We start from the raw sequence: 16764 nt of genomic DNA, 5'->3' as shown, positions 1-16764 counted from the left end.
GGAGGGGTGCGGCCACCTTTTGAGGCCTTTCTCTCCTTTCCCGTATGGCCCATTAAGGCCCAATACGAATTCCCGTAACTCTCCGGTACTCCGAAAAATACCCGAATCACTCGGAACCTTTCCGAAGTCCGAATATAGTCGTCCAATATATCGATCTTTACGTCTCGGCCATTTCGAGACTCCTCGTCATGTCCCCGATCTCATCCGGGACTCCGAACTCCTTCGGTACATCAACATACATAAACTCATAATAACACTGCCATCGTAACGTTAAGCGTGCGGACCCTACGGGTTCGAGAACTATGTAGACATGACCGAGACACCTCTCCGGTCAATAACCAATAGCGGAACCTGGATGCTCATATTGGTTCCCACATATTCTACGAAGATCTTTATCGGTCAGACCGCATAACAACATACGTTGTTCCCTTTGTCATCGGTATGTTACTTGCCCGAGATTCGATCGTCGGTATCTCGATACCTAGTTCAATCTCGTTACCGGCAAGTCTCTTTACTCGTTCCGTAATACATCATCCCGCAACTAACTCATTAGTTACAATGCTTGCAAGGCTTAAAGTGATGTGTATTACTGAGTGGGCCCAGAGATACCTCTCCGACAATCGGAGTAACAAATCCTAATCTCGAAATACGCCAGCCCAACAAGTACCTTTGGAGACACCTGTAGAGCACCTTTATAATCACCCAGTTATGTTGTGACGTTTGGTAGCACACAAAGTGTTCCTCCGGTAAACGGGAGTTGCATAATCTCATAGTCATAGGAACATGTATAAGTCATGAAGAAAGCAATAGCAACATACTAAACGATCGAGTGCTAAGCTAACGGAATGGGTCAAGTCAATCACGTCATTCTCCTAATGAGGTGATCTCGTTAATCAAATGACACCTTATGTCTATGGCTAGGAAACATAACCATCTTTGATTAACGAGCTAGTCAAGTAGAGGCATACTAGTGACACTCTGTTTGTCTATATATTCACACATGTATTATGTTTCCGGTTAATACAATTCTAGCATTAATAATAAACATTTATCATGATACAAGGAAATAAATAATACTTTATTATTGCCTCTAGGGCATATTTCCTTCAGTCTCCCACTTGCACTAGAGTCAATAATCTAGTTCACATCGCCATGTGATTTAACATCAATAATTCACATCACCATGTGATTAACACCCATAGTTCACATCTCTATGTGACCAACACTCAAAGGGTTTACTAGAGTCAATAATCTAGTTCACATCGCTATGTGATTAACACCCAAAGAGCACTAAGGTGTGATCATGTTTTGATTGTGAGATAATTTTAGTCAACGGGTCTGTCACATTCAGATCCGTAAGTATTTTGCAAATTTCTATGTCTACAATGCTCTGCACGGAGCTACTCTAGCTAATTGCTCCCACTTTCAATATGTATCTAGACCGAGACTTAGAGTCACCTAGATTAGTGTCAAAACTTGCATCGACGTAACCCTTTACGACGAACCTTTTGTCACTTCCATAATCGAGAAACATATCCTTATTCCACTAAGGATAATTTTGACCGCTGTCCAGTGATCTACTCCTAGATCACTATTGTACTCCCTTGCCAAAATCAATGTAGGGTATACAATAGATCTGGTACACAGCATGGCATACTTTATAGAACCTATGGCCAAGGCATAGGGAATGACTTTCATTCTCTTTCTATCTTCTGCCGTGGTCGGGCTTTGAGTCTAACTCAATTTCACACCATGTAACACAGGCAAGAACTCTTTCTTTGACTGTTCTATTTTGAACTACTTCAAAATCTTGTTAAGGTATGTATTCATTGAAAAAACTTATCAAGCGCCTTGATCTATCTCTATAGATCTTGATGCTCAATATGTAAGCAGCTTCACCGAGGTCTTTCTTTGAAAAACTCCTTTCAAACACTCCTTTATGCTTTGCAGAATAATTCTACATTATTTCCGATCAACAATATGTCATTCACATATACTTATCAGAAATGTTGTAGTGCTCCCACTCACTTTCTTGTAAATACAGGCTTCACCGCAAGTCTGTATAAAACTATATCCTTTGATCAACTTATCAAAGCGTATATTCCAACTCCGAGATGCTTGCACCAGTCCATAGATGGATCGCTGGAGCTTGCATATTTTGTTAGCACTTTTAGGATTGACAAAACCTCCTAGTTGCATCATATACAACTCTTCTTTAATAAATCCATTAAGGAATGCAGTTTTGTTTATCCATTTGCCATATTTCATAAAATGCGGCAATTGCTAACATGATTCGGACAGACTTAAGCATAGATACGAGTGAGAAACTCTCATCGTAGTCAACACTTTGAACTTGTCAAAAACTTTTTTGCGACAATTCTAGCTTTGTAGACAGTAACACTACTATCAGTGTCCGTCTTCCTCTTGAAGATCCGTTTATTTTCTATGGCTCGCCGATCATCGGGCAAGTCAACCAAAGTCCATACTTTGTTCTCATACATGGATCTCATCTCAGATTTCATGGTCTCAAGCCATTTTTCGGAATCTGGGCTCACCATTGCTTCTTCATAGTTCGTAGGTTTGTCATGGTCTAGTAACATAACCTCCAGAACAGGATTACCGTACCACTCTGGTGCGGATCTTACTCTGGTTGACCTACGAGGTTTAGTAACAACTTGATCTGAAGTTTCATGATCATCATCATTAACTTCCTCACTGATTGGTGTAGGAGTCACAGGAACAGATTTCTGTGATGAACTACTTTCCAATAAGGGAGCAGGTACAGTTACCTCATCAAGTTCTACTTTCCTCCCACTCACTTCTTTCGAGAGAAACTCCTTCTCTAGAAAGGATCCATACTAAGCAACGAATGTCTTGCCTTCGGATCTGTGATAGAAGGTGTACCCAACTGTCTCCTTTGGGTATCCTATGAAGACACATTTCTCCGATTTGGGTTTGAGCTTATCAGGATGAAACTTTTTCACATAAGCATCGCAACCCCAAACTTTAAGAAACGACAACTTTGGTTTCTTGCCAAACCACAGTTCATAAGGCGTCGTCTCAACGGATTTTGATGGTGCCCTATTTAACGTGAATGCAGCTGTCTCTAATGCATAACCCCAAAACGATAGTGGTAGATCGGTAAGATACATCATATATTGCACCATATCTAATAAAGTACGATTACGACGTTCGGACACACCATTACACCGTGGTGTTCCAGGTGGCGTGAGTAGTGAAACTATTTCACATTGTTTTAACTGAAGGCCAAACTCGTAACTCAAATACTCTTCTCTACGATCAGATCATAGAAACTTTATTTTTCTTGTTACGATGATTTTCCACTTCACTCTGAAATTATATGAACTTTTCAAATGTTTCAGACTTATGTTTCATCAAGTAGATATACCCATATCTGCTCAAATCATCTGTGAAGGTCAGAAAATAATGATACCTGCTACGAGCCTCAATATTCATCGGACCACATACATCTGTATGTATGATTTCCAACAAATCTGTTGCTCTCTCCATAGTTCCGGAGAACGGCGTTTTAGTCATCTTGCCCATGAGGCACAGTTCGCAAGTATCAAGTGATTCATAATCAAGTGATTCCAAAATCCCATCAGTATGGAGTTTCTTCATGCGCTTTACACCAATATGACCTAAACGGCAGTGCCACAAATAAGTTGCACTATCATTATTAACTTTGCATCTTTTGGCTTCAATATTATGATTATGTGTATCACTACGATCGAGATCCAACAAACCATTTTCGTTGGTGTGTATGACCATAGAAGGTTTTTATTCATGTAAACAGAACAACAATTGTTCTCTAACTTAAATGAATAACCGTATTGCAAAAAACATGATCAAATCATATTCATGCTCAACGCAAACACCAAATAACACTTATTTAGTTTCAACACTAATCCCGAAAGTATAGGGAGTGTGCGATGATGATCATATCAATCTTGGAACTACTTCCAACACACATCGTCACCTCGCCTTTTACTAGTCTCTGTTTATTCTGTAACTCCCGTTTCGAGTTACTACTCTTTAGCAACTGAACCAGTATCAAATACTGAGGGGTTGCTATAAACACTAGTAAAGTACACATCAATAACATGTATATCCAATATACCTTTGTTCACTTTGCCATCCTTCTTATCCACCAAATACTTGGGGCAGTTCCGCTTCCAGTGACCAGTCCCTTTGCAGTAGAAGCACTTAGTCTCAGGCTTAGGTACAGACTTGGGCTTCTTCACTTGAGTAGCAACTTGCTTGCCGTTCTTTTTGAAGTTCCCCTTCTTCCCTTTGCCCTTTTCTTGAAACTAGTGGTCTCGTCAACCATCAACACTTGAAGTGGTCTCGTCGACCATCAACACTTGATGTTTTTCTTGATTTCTACCTTCGTCGATTTCAGCATCACGAAGAGCTCGGGAATTACTTTCGTCATCCCTTGCATATTATAGTTCATCACGAAGTTCTACTAACTTGGTGATGGTGACTAGAGAATTCTGTCAATCACTATTTTATCTGGAAGATTAACTCCCACTTGATTCAAGCGATTGTAGTACCCAGACAATCTGAGCACATGCTCACGAGCGATTCTCCTCCATCTTTTAGCTATAGAACTTGTTGGAGACTTCATATCTCTCAACTCGGGTATTTGCTTGAAATATTAACTTCAACTCCTGGAACATCTTATATGGTCCATGACGTTCAAAACGTCTTTGAAGTCCCGATTCTAAGCCGTTAAGCATGGTGCACTAAACTATCAAGTAGTCATCATATTGAGCTAGCCAAACGTTCATAACGTCTGCATCTGCTCCTGCAATAGGTCTGTCACCCAGCGGTGCATCAAGGACATAATTTTTCTGTGCAGCAATGAGGATAATCCTCAGATCACGGATCCAATCCGCATCTTTGCTACTAACATCTTTCAACATAATTTTCTCTAGGAATCATATCAAAAATGAACACAGGGAAGCAACAACGCGAGCTATTGATCTACAACATAATTTGCAAAAATACTACCAGGACCAAGTTCATGATAAATTTAAGTTCAATTAATCATATTACTTAAGAACTCCCACTTAGATAGACATCCCTCTAATCATCTAAGTGATTACGTGATCCAAATCAACTAAACCATGTCCGATCATCACGTGAGATGGAGTAGTTTCAATGGTGAACATCACTATGTTGATCATATCTACTATATGATTCACGCTCGACCTTTCGGTCTCCGTGTTCCGAGGCCATATCTGCATATGCTAGGCTCGTCAAGTTTAACCTGAGTATTCCGCGTGTGCAACTGTTTTGCACCCGTTGTATTTGAACGTAGAGCCTATCACACCCGATCATCACGTGGTGTCTCAGCACGAAGAACTTTCGCAACGGTGCATACTCAGGGAGAACACTTATACTTTGATAATTTAGTGAAGGATCATCTTGTAATGCTACCGTCAATCAAAGCAAGATAAGATGCATAAAAGATAAACATCACATGCAATCAATATAAGTGATATGATATGGCCATCATCATCTCGTGCTTGTGATCTCCATCTCCGAAGCACCGTCATGATCACCATCGTCACCGGCGCGACACCTTGATCTCCATCGTAGCATCGTTGTCATCTCGCCAATCTTATGCTTCTACGACTATCGCTACCGCTTAGTGATAAAGTAAAGCATTACATGGCGATTGCATTGCATACAATAAAACGACAACCATATGGCTCCTGCCAGTTGCCGATAACTCGGTTACAAAACATGATCATCTCATACAACAAATTATACCACATCATGTCTTGACCATATCACATCACAACATGCCCTGCAAAAACAAGTTAGACGTCCTCTACTTTGTTGTTGCAAGTTTTACGTGGCTTCTACAGGCTTAGCAAGAACCGTTCTTACCTACGCATCAAAACCACAACGATAGTTTGTCAAGTTGGTGCTGTTTTAACCTTCGCAAGGACCGGACGTAGCCACACTCGGTTCAACTAAAGTGAGAGAGACAGACACCCGCCAGTCACCTTTAAGCAACGAGTGCTCGCAACGGTGAAACCAGTCTCGCGTAAGCGTACGCGTAATGTCGGTCAGGGCCGCTTCATCTCACAATACCGCCGAACCAAAGTATGACATGCTGGTAAGCAGTATGACTTATATCGCCCACAACTCACTTGTGTTCTACTCGTGCATAGCATCAACGCATAAAATCAAGCTCTGATACCACTGTTGGGGAACGTAGTAATTTCAAAAAAATTCCTACGCACACGCAAGATCATGGTGATGCATAGCAACGAGAGGGGAGAGTGTTGTCCACGTACCCTTGTAGACCGAAAGCGGAAGCATTAACACAACACGGTTGATGTAGTCGTACGTCTTCACGATCCGACCGATCAAGTACCGAACGCACGGCACCTCCGAGTTCAGCACACGTTCAGCTCGATGACGTCCCTCGAACTCCGATCCAGCCGAGTGTTGAGGGAGAGTTTCGTCAGCACGACGGCGTGGTGACGATGATGATGTTCCACCGACGCAGGGCTTCGCCTAAGCTCCGCAACGGTATTATCGAGGTGTAATTTGGTGGAGGGGGGCACCACACACGGCTAAGAGATCTCAAGGATCAATTGTTGTGTCTCTGGGATGCCCCCTGCCCCCGTATATAAAGGAGCAAGGGGAAGGCAGCCGGCCAAGGGGAGAGGCGCGCCATAGGGGGGAGTCCTACTCCCACCGGGAGTAGGACTCGTCCTTTCCTTGTGGGAGTAGGAGAAGGGAAGGGGAAAGGAGAAAGAAGGAAGGGTGCGCCCCCCTTCCCTAGTCCAATTCGGACCAGACCATGGGGAGGGGTGCGGCCACCTTTTGAGGCCTTTCTCTCCTTTCCCGTATGGCCCATTAAGGCCCAATACGAATTCCTGTAACTATCCGGTACTCCGAAAAATACCCGAATCACTCGGAACCTTTCCGAAGTCCGAATATAGTCGTCCAATATATCGATCTTTACGTCTTGGCCATTTCGAGACTCCTCGTCATGTCCCCGATCTCATCCGGGACTCCGAACTCCTTCGGTACATCAACATACATAAACTCATAATAAAACTGTCATCGTAACGTTAAGCATGCGGACCCTACGGATTCGAGAACTATGTAGACATGACCGAGACACCTCTCCGGTCAATAACCAATAGCGGAACCTGGATGCTCATATTGGTTCCCACATATTATATGAAGATCTTTATCGGTCAGACCGCATAACAACATACGTTGTTCCCTTTGTCATCGGTATGTTACTTGCCCGAGATTCGATCGTCGGTATCTCGATACCTAGTTCAATCTCGTTACCGGCAAGTCTCTTTACTCGTTCCGTAATACATCATCCCGCAACTAACTCATTAGTTACAATGCTTGCAAGGCTTAAAGTGATGTGTATTACTGAGTGGGCCCAGAGATACCTCTCCGACAATCGGAGTAACAAATCCTAATCTCGAAATACGCCAGCCCAACAAGTACCTTTGGAGACACCTGTAGAGCACCTTTATAATCACCCAGTTATGTTGTGACGTTTGGTAGCACACAAAGTGTTCCTCCGGTAAACGGGAGTTGCATAATCTCATAGTCATAGGAACATGTATAAGTCATGAAGAAGGCAATAGCAACATACTAAACGATCGAGTGCTAAGCTAACGGAATGGGTCAAGTCAATCACGTCATTCTCCTAATGAGGTGATCTCGTTAATCAAATGACACCTTATGTCTATGGCTAGGAAACATAACCATCTTTGATTAACGAGCTAGTCAAGTAGAGGCATACTAGTGACACTCTGTTTGTCTATATATTCACACATGTATTATGTTTCCGGTTAATACAATTCTAGCATGAATAATAAACATTTATCATGATACAAGGAAATAATAATACTTTATTATTGCCTCTAGGGCATATTTCCTTCAGTATAATGTTTTGTGCAGTGCACAATGTCCCATGGCGCTGGATTAACTACGAGCAACACGCTAGTTGTCCCGTCTACGAAAACTTTCAAGTTTCAACAATGCGGCATTCGAATAGTGGCACCTAGTGGTAGGAAGACGCACAAAGGTCTTGAAAAAAATTACATGCATTAATATATAAATAGAGACGAACATAAAAAATAGCACGCAGATGTTTAACCGCGTAGGAATTACTATGAAGAACACAATAGTAATTTTCTCATCTAAAAAACGTTCAACAACGCAACATCAGAATAGTGGCACCCGGTGGCAGGAAGACTGTAGGCTCGAAAGTATGTCTAGAGGGGGGTGATTAGACTACTTGACCAAATAAAGATCTATCATTTTACCAATTTTAGTTGTCGGCAGATTTTAGCAATTAGCACATGTCAAGCAATCAACCTACACATGCAATTCTATGATTATAGAAGCAGAAAATAAACATTCCATATGAATGAAAAGGGAATGGTTTGGAGAAGGAAAACGCAATGTAGACACGGAGATTTTTGGCGTGGTTCCGATAGGTGGTGCTATCGTACATCCACGTTGACGGAGACTTCAACCCACGAAGGGTAACGGCTGCGCGAGTCCACGAAGGGCTCCACCCACGAAGGGTCCACGAAGAAGCAACCTTGTCAATCCCACCATGTTCATCGCCCACAAAGGACTTGCCTCACTCGGGTGGATCTTCACAAAGTAGGCGATCTCCTTGCCCTTACAAACTTCTTGGTTCAACTCCACAACATGTTGGAGGCTCCCAAGCGACACCTAACCAATCTAGGAGACACCACTCTCCAAAAGGTAATCGATGGTGTGTTGATGATGAACTCATTGCTCTTTCAAATGATAGTCTCCCCAACAATCAACTCTCTCTCACAGATTTTGCTATGGTGAAAAGATGATTTGAGTAGAAAGCAACTTGGGGAAGGCTAGAAATCAATGTTCAAATGGTAGGAATGGAATCTCTTGATCTCAACACATGAGTAGGTGGTTCTCTCTTAAAAAATGAATGGTGGAAGTGTAGGCACGTTCTGATGGCTCTCACTACGAATGAAGCGGGGGTGGAGGGGGTATATATAGCCTCCACACAAAATCCAACCATTACACACATTTGACTCATCTCGGTGGGGCCGAATGGTTAAACTTGGTGGCACCGATCAGTTAAAAAATGTGAATGTTAGGAATCTCGGTGGGACCGACTGGAACAACTCGGTGGGACCGATTGCATCAACTCGGTGGGACCGAAGTGAAGCAGGAAGCAACAAAAAATCTGTTAAGCCAACTCGGTGAGACCGATTGCATAAACTCGGTGAGACTGAAATAAATGCAACAAGTCACAGAGCGCTAGCAAGGCCATCTCGGTGAGACCGAGATCAGTATCGGTGAGACCGAACTGTTAGGGTTTCTGGCAGTGGCTATGTCATGTAAACTCGGTGGCTTCGGATAGAAAGAATCAATGGGGCCGAGTTGGAGTTTTGGGTTTGGACATATTTGGATGGAGAAAGTGGCTTAGGGTTTTGGAGCAATATCACTAAGCACTTAAGCAAGTAAGCCATTAAGCAACACCTCATCCCCTTTTAATAGGATTGGCTTTCCTATGGACTCAATGTGATCTTGGATCACTAAAATAAAGATGAAGAGTCTCAAACTTTTTCCAATCTTTGTCCTTCACATTTTGAGGGGTCGACATCTCTTGTCCATGCGATGCCAATCATTGAACATCCCGAAATATTTAACTTGAAAGGATATTAGTTCAGTGATCTATATGTTGTTATGTATTACCAAAAACACCAGGGGATTAGTTGCACTTTCAAAGACGCACACTAAGGTCTTGTAGAAATGCACACATTAGTATAGATAATACCAAAATACAAATGAACATAAAAAGTCTACCAAAACTTTCAACGACACGGCATCCGAACAGTGGCCCCCCGCGGTACGAAGGCGCACACCAAGGTCTTGAAAAAAATTCATGCATGAAATACAGACGAACATAAAAAAAAAGATCCAAATGTTTATCCGTGTGGGTTTACTATGAAAAACACGCTAGTTGTCTCATCTACCAAAACGTTCAACCGCGCAGCATCAGAAGAGTAGCACTCGGTGGCAGGAAGACGCACACGAAGGTCTTTTAGAAATGCATGCATTTATATAGAAATACAAATGGACATAAAAAATCTACCAAAACTTTCAACAACACAACACTCAAAAATTGGCACCCAGTGCCAGGAAGGTGCACGCCAAGGTCTTGAAGATTCACTATGAAGAACACGCTAGTTGTCCTGTCTACCAAAACTTTCAACACCACATGTCCTGTCTACCAAAACTTTCAACGGCGCATCATCCGAACAGAAACACACTCATTAAAAATACATATGAACATAAAAATAGGATGTTTAACCGCGCTGGATTCTGTACGAAGAAATGCTAGTTATCCCGTCTAAGTTCGAGTTCTTTAATTACCATGTTACTAAATGCATGTCCTCAACAACCCCACAATAACCCCACAATCAATCTTTTTCTCTTAACTATCCCATGCATTTATTTACCACAATCCTTCCTTTTAATCAGCCGCATCTTTTTTTTAGAATCACCAAGCTTTATTACTCATAGTTCACATAGTGTGGGATACAAACCGGATCGTGGGGTTGGCCCAACCATTGCGCCCCCAATTTAATGAATGTTAATGCTTGGCTAATAAATCGGCCTCAAAGTTAGCCGAACGACTTTCAGAACGGAAATTACAATTGAAATGCAAAGCTCTCACAAGTTGATCTCCTCAGTGATCAGCCCGTATATGCCACTACTACCCTTCTGAATGTCATGCACAAGTTGTTTTTAATCATCTGCATCCGAATCTGAGATACAATTAATCCTTAGCCCACCAAACATCGAGCCCACAATCCTTTCTTTATAAACTATTCCATCAGTTTACCACAATTAACCCTTCCTTTAAATTAGCCGTATACGAATCCGAGCCCACAACACTTCCTTTAATTAGGACGGACATCTGTTTGTTTGTTGATTCGGCTTTTTTAACACACTACAATCAAAGTCCCTCACATGCATGAGCATATATACACTCACCCGTGAACAAGTGCACGCACACTCTATTCCTATGAGCACCTCCGAGAGACTAAGCCGGTGTGGATCGGTTAAAAAATGTGAGGTGAGACTAATCAACATTAAAATTAGTAGCCCAGTTGGTTGTTATAGCTGAGAGCCTGAGGAAAGGTCCTGAGTTCGAACCCCTAGCGGTAACTTATTTTTACTTTAGCTATAAAGTGTGAACAAACCAAAAATTCCGAAGAATACATCGTCCTTTATTAGTAAGTATATAAGTGTATTAACTGGGATGGTGTGCTAAGTGGGGTATCGTGTTCCCGTGATAAGTGAGGCTAGTGGATTCTCCCAGTCAACAAATTTTAATTTTTGAAATCGAGGCAAAAGCTTTACCTATTCTATTTGTTGCCCGGTTAACCAATACATCCAGGAGCAAGACCACTCCCGCCAAAGGCGCATCAAACTCAACAAAACACACTAACCTCACAAACACAAACACACGGGAACCCACTCCACTGAACCGGCCCCCGACTGTTGTCGGTGAGAAGAAAACGATATTGCTATGAGAGGAGTAGACTGGAACTCCCCTACATAGATGACAAAGGATGCATCCTTTTGACCATGTGCCAAGTGCCTCGCTTTACACGACAATGACCGACATAGATGGCAACCTCTTCGTCCGCACGACACGAGGCCAATGCCACCAAAGTTGCTGAACTCTCGGGCCCGCCGCCATGACACCTACCACTTTGGCAAACAAATTGCATGATATAAAGATTGTCCTCCAATGACATCATGTGCAAGGTTCTAAGCCGAGTGCATGTTCTAATGAAACCAATACTGACTATAGGGGTTCTCCATATGAACATGGGCAAGCGCCATCTAGCGGGCAGATGTCACCAGTGATGCCTAGATGCCCGATGATCCATAATTCTCCCTAGTCTAAGGAAGATTGATCCGTCGATCGCAAAAACCAAACAACCCTTGACTTCCAAGAGAAACAAGCCAAGGCCGGGCAGAGATATGAGACCCCCACACGTAATCAGTCTGACTTGTAGCCGCAAGGAGACCATCGATAGGGAGGCAAAGAGATCTCAACATCGATAGAGTTGGCGAGAGGAGAAGAAACCCTATTGTAGCATCCCAAGATCGGCACTATGCAAATCTAACAACCTCCGCTACCTTCCGCATAATATCAATCCTAAGGCGCCACCTTACATAACATGCACGCGGTAACATGCACATTATGTAGGTGGAAAGTTAGTATCACAACACAGTTCACAAAATAATCCGCAACAACAACAAATATATAAACAACAATTTTGGAGAGTCAAATTTAATGAATTATACCTTAGACATATAAGTTTAACAAATTGCCTTAGGACGGCTTAAGAAAAGTAAAGGACGTCCATATCCCTGCCCAAACCACACCTTTCGGGATAACCATCTAACGGCGTCCTTTAGCAAACATGTTCCCGGAATGATCACATTCATCTTCTTTATTCCCATCATTATTATTTTTCTTATATTTCCTACATATCCTGCATCGTACAAGTCCTAATTACATATCCAGTGGGCAATCTTCCACATACCATTTTGGTGACATAGGATGTATCTGCAAGATATCAGTCCAATTCCTATAGTTTCTTGTTTGAAGAGCAGCAAAAAATGTCAACTTTTAACTTTGCTAGCAACAACCAGTTACTCAACTCTATCATTTATGTAGAACAAACATCAAGTACAGTTTGATCATATTTGTTAAATAAATGGACCTCTCATGTCCTTACTAGATTGTTATCTTCGGAAGAAGGCATAATCTTAACATTTTTTGCAGAAAAACGGCATAATCTTACTTGAAAGGCAATAATTAATTTTATGTAGAAGAACGGTGCATAATTTGTCTCGATCTCATGTTTGTTTCTCCCCCTGATTAATGTTTGACAATGTTGTAGTGCACCCTAGAAATGATGTGATTCATCAAAGTTCAATTTTCATTTACTTTGGTGACATGGCCAGAAATTTATGAGAAAACGTTATGCCTCACTTATTCAAATAACCTCTATCAATTTTGTTTTTGTGTGCCTCTTAAATCGTTAATTTGTTAATGTGATCATCATGAATTTTTAGATATGTACATGACTCTTTCGTTAATATGACAAGCGCAGCAATGCACACATTTATGGTCTAGTCATAGTATTATAATATGACCATAAGCAACAATAGTTGGATATAACATGACTCGAGCAACACCCATACTACGACAAGCGGGGCTAAGGCCCAGTTCTTTTGCCAGAATCTGGGGATTCTCCCAGAATCCGACCCCTACCCAGCTTCTCCCAGAATCTTTGAGCCCCATTTGTTTTACAATCCTGCCCAGTTCTTTTGCCAGAATCTGGGGATTCTCCCAGAATCCGACCCCTACCCAGCTTAGGATTGTAAAACAAATGGGGCTCAAAGATTCTGGGAGATGCTGGGTAGGGGTCGGATTCTGGCAAAAGAACTGGGCCTAAACATGACAATAAATCAGGTTATGCATAGGATAGGTAATGAAGACCAACTACAACATCGATATTCTAATGTAAGAATCGAGGGATAAATCAATGGGATGTGTCGAAATGGATAAGGGTGTTTCTCTTACCCAATGGACCAGTAGCCTAGTACCGATTAGTCGTTGCATATAGGTGACATCATATTCGAATCCTATCCAATAAAGAAGCATCAACACTGGGAAGCACAAATGATGCATTTTACTTATATGGCAAAAAAAGTTATTCATGGTACGCAATGCATGACATGAGAAAGATGATGCTGATACGATCCAATGCAATTATCACACAAGTTAAGTGAAGTGTGATTTGCAACTAAATGCAATTAAAGTAACTCGACATTTAAAGAATAACGTGTTATTCTTGTTTAGCTACCCAACCCTTTTAAATGTTGTTATCAAGGATGATCATGACATAAGGTGATGAAGAAATTAAGCAAGTTAAACTGAGAAGGAATAATTATATATAGCAATTCCATTATTCTCCTTATTAAAAGAAGTCCGGTTATTATTGTTTTAGATAAACATTAACTTTAAATGTTGTTAGCGTGCATGAAAATGAACTGCATTCCAGGATTTTTCTGAACAAACTGATATACAATGCATCATATAGCGTTTTGCATTGTAATGCCAACGCATTTTGTTGCCATGTTGGAATTTTTGGCAGGTAGGGTTCTCGCTCAAGTGTGGGTTTGTGCATTTATATTTACTTAAAATGCAAACCCAATTAAATTAATGCTTGGGATTATCCAACCATTTTAAGTAATTCCTTTAATCCCTAGAAAGTTGGGAGGGCCCACATAATTAAATCCTCCCTCGGTAACTTAACATAAGACGTTTTTGGTACTATCATTTTGTCAAAAAACGTTGTATATTAAGTTACAGATGGAGTATGAGACTAACCAAATTGTCTAGGGATTTAGAAAGAGCATTTTGGACATTTAGTAAATTTAATAATTTTAGCCCTTTAAGAAAAATGTCAAGGGTTGATTAATTCATGGTTTCAAAAAAAATTGCAGGGGATTTCAAAATTAAAGCATGATGCAAGTAAAATAACACTCAATTTCTAATGCATAAAAAAACAATCAATTTTTATGTAGGGTACTACACAGGGTTGTTACACAAGTTTTTTATTCTTCAGGAAAGCAAGTGTGATTTCGACGGGAATTCACTATCTTTTTTAGCCAACGATGGGAATTTGCTAGGAAATCCTATCCTTCTACTTTTTTTAGGGATTGCTATCCTTCTACTGACAGGCCTAATCGTGGCCCATCACTGGTGTTTCAGTGGCCCAAAACAAAACCCTAATTCCCAAAACGAAGCCCTAAAGCTGGTGTATATAAGTTCCCCTACCCTCCCAGCCTCTTCCCAGCCGCCACACAATCCTCTCTCCGTTCATAATGGCTCGCGAGATCCATCTGCAAGAGCATCTCGGCAGATCCACACAATCTTCCTGCGCCGCCGCAGCAGCTCGATTCCGTCGCTTCTTTTTCTCTCTGCAGCGGCCGTTGAGATGAGATTACCCCATACCCTGTAGCGGCAGCTCGACTCCGTGCACGCGTAGGGGGCAATCTCACCTCAACAGCTGCTCCCAGTGAGCTTTTACCTTTACGGTGGGCCGCTTGGTGGTAACGCCCTCTCCTCCTGCTGGTTCGCCACTTCGCCATGATTTCAATCCGATTTGGATTTTTCAGAAATTCTGTTGACGATTTCAGTAGTTAAGAGTTTCATGGCCTTCGGTCCTTGTTTTATCGTTCGATTGGAGTGTTCAAAATTTTATAGAAGTTGATGGGTGATTGTTGTCATCTTCTTGGAAACCTTGGTGGACAGGCGGAGATGTTTCATGTTTGGGCATGTTTTCCTCTCTGGAGGGTGCTTCCTCATCTTACTGGAGACGAGACGAAGCAGCTGCCCATGGAGCAGGTCTGGAGGAGGCACTTCTCCTAGGAATATGAGACAAACTTCAGCATGAACTACAACCGCTTGTCCACCGTCCCATAGCACATAATTATTTATGATATTTCTCTGTGGACGGTACACACCTAAAATAACTTAATAAGTTGGTATTTGGAGTGCCAGAAAGTAATAATATGATTAGTTATTTTTTTGAACTGTCACTGGTTCTGGACTCTGTCTGTTAATTTTCCTGCGGCAGCTCGACTCCTGTTCGAAACCTCTTCATAAGGAAAACCAGATAAAAACAATACATCCTGCCGATGCAGAGAAATTTAACAATTGCGTAACGTAGCGAGATTTTGTAATTAAGCTTTTAATTAAAGGCCCTCACGATTGGCCTTGTATACAATGGAGCCATGTTACCACCGCCAGTACGTGTGGTTTGGGAGTGGAACTGATGTGCATGCCAGCCGCACCAGCCCTGGGGGTGGCGCCATGGTGTGACCTGCAGGTAGTGGCGTTCGGATGTGTCGACCTCGAGTGGCAACACGTGCCCCCAATGCTACCTCTGTTCTCTGAAGAATTGTAACATGAAACTGCTGAAGCTTGTGCACTGATATTTACTAATCTGTCAGTTCTGGACCTGTGCAATTCCTGTGTAGTTTTTGAAGATGATTGTTCGGTGTTGACGAACAAATTGAAAAACCTGAAGCATCTTGCTGATTGTTAGGTGGTGATGAACACATTGAAGCATCTTGCTGTAGCACACTGATTGTTCGGTGGTGATGAACAAATAGAAAAACCCGAAGCACTAGTTAGCTGTGCTGATCATCAGGGCTGTAATGTTTGGCTGGGTCTTGTCCCTCCGTTCATATGTAACCTTGATTGTAAAGACTGCAATTTTTTCTTGAAACAGACTCTCGCCCTGCTTTAGATAAATCAACAATGTGATGAGGCAGTCCTCTGATAAATACTGGACCACGCATGACTACGTTGCCGAACAACTAAGTTTAGGAGCCGAGCCCAAAAAGGACAATCCGCGGAGAGGAGAATCACGTTGATGTCTTCAAAAAGATAACGACACATGCATATATCTTTATCACTAGTGCCAAAGCGTAGAGCTTTCGCTCGGCAGCTCACCCGTATCACTACTAGGCTTATCGCTAGTAGTGCACCCAGCATTATACCCTTCGTCGTCCAGACGACCAAGAAGCATGGCCACCATGCCGTCATGGAACCTGCCGGAAAGCCACCATACAGACCGC

General features: G+C 42.0%; 1 long non-coding RNA gene across 1 annotated transcript; it reads left to right on the top strand.

Moving 5' to 3' along the window:
• Positions 1-14981: 14981 nt before the first annotated feature.
• Positions 14982-16445, top strand: LOC120965413 (uncharacterized). The gene is made up of 2 exons (XR_012183395.1): positions 14982-15253; positions 15434-16445. It is a non-coding gene; the product is annotated as an uncharacterized lncRNA (long non-coding RNA).
• Positions 16446-16764: the final 319 nt, after the last annotated feature.

This window comes from Aegilops tauschii, chromosome 5, assembly GCF_002575655.3.
Source record: "Aegilops tauschii subsp. strangulata cultivar AL8/78 chromosome 5, Aet v6.0, whole genome shotgun sequence".
Classification (NCBI taxonomy): domain Eukaryota; kingdom Viridiplantae; phylum Streptophyta; class Magnoliopsida; order Poales; family Poaceae; genus Aegilops; species Aegilops tauschii.
This window is presented reverse-complemented; position numbering and strand designations above follow the sequence as displayed.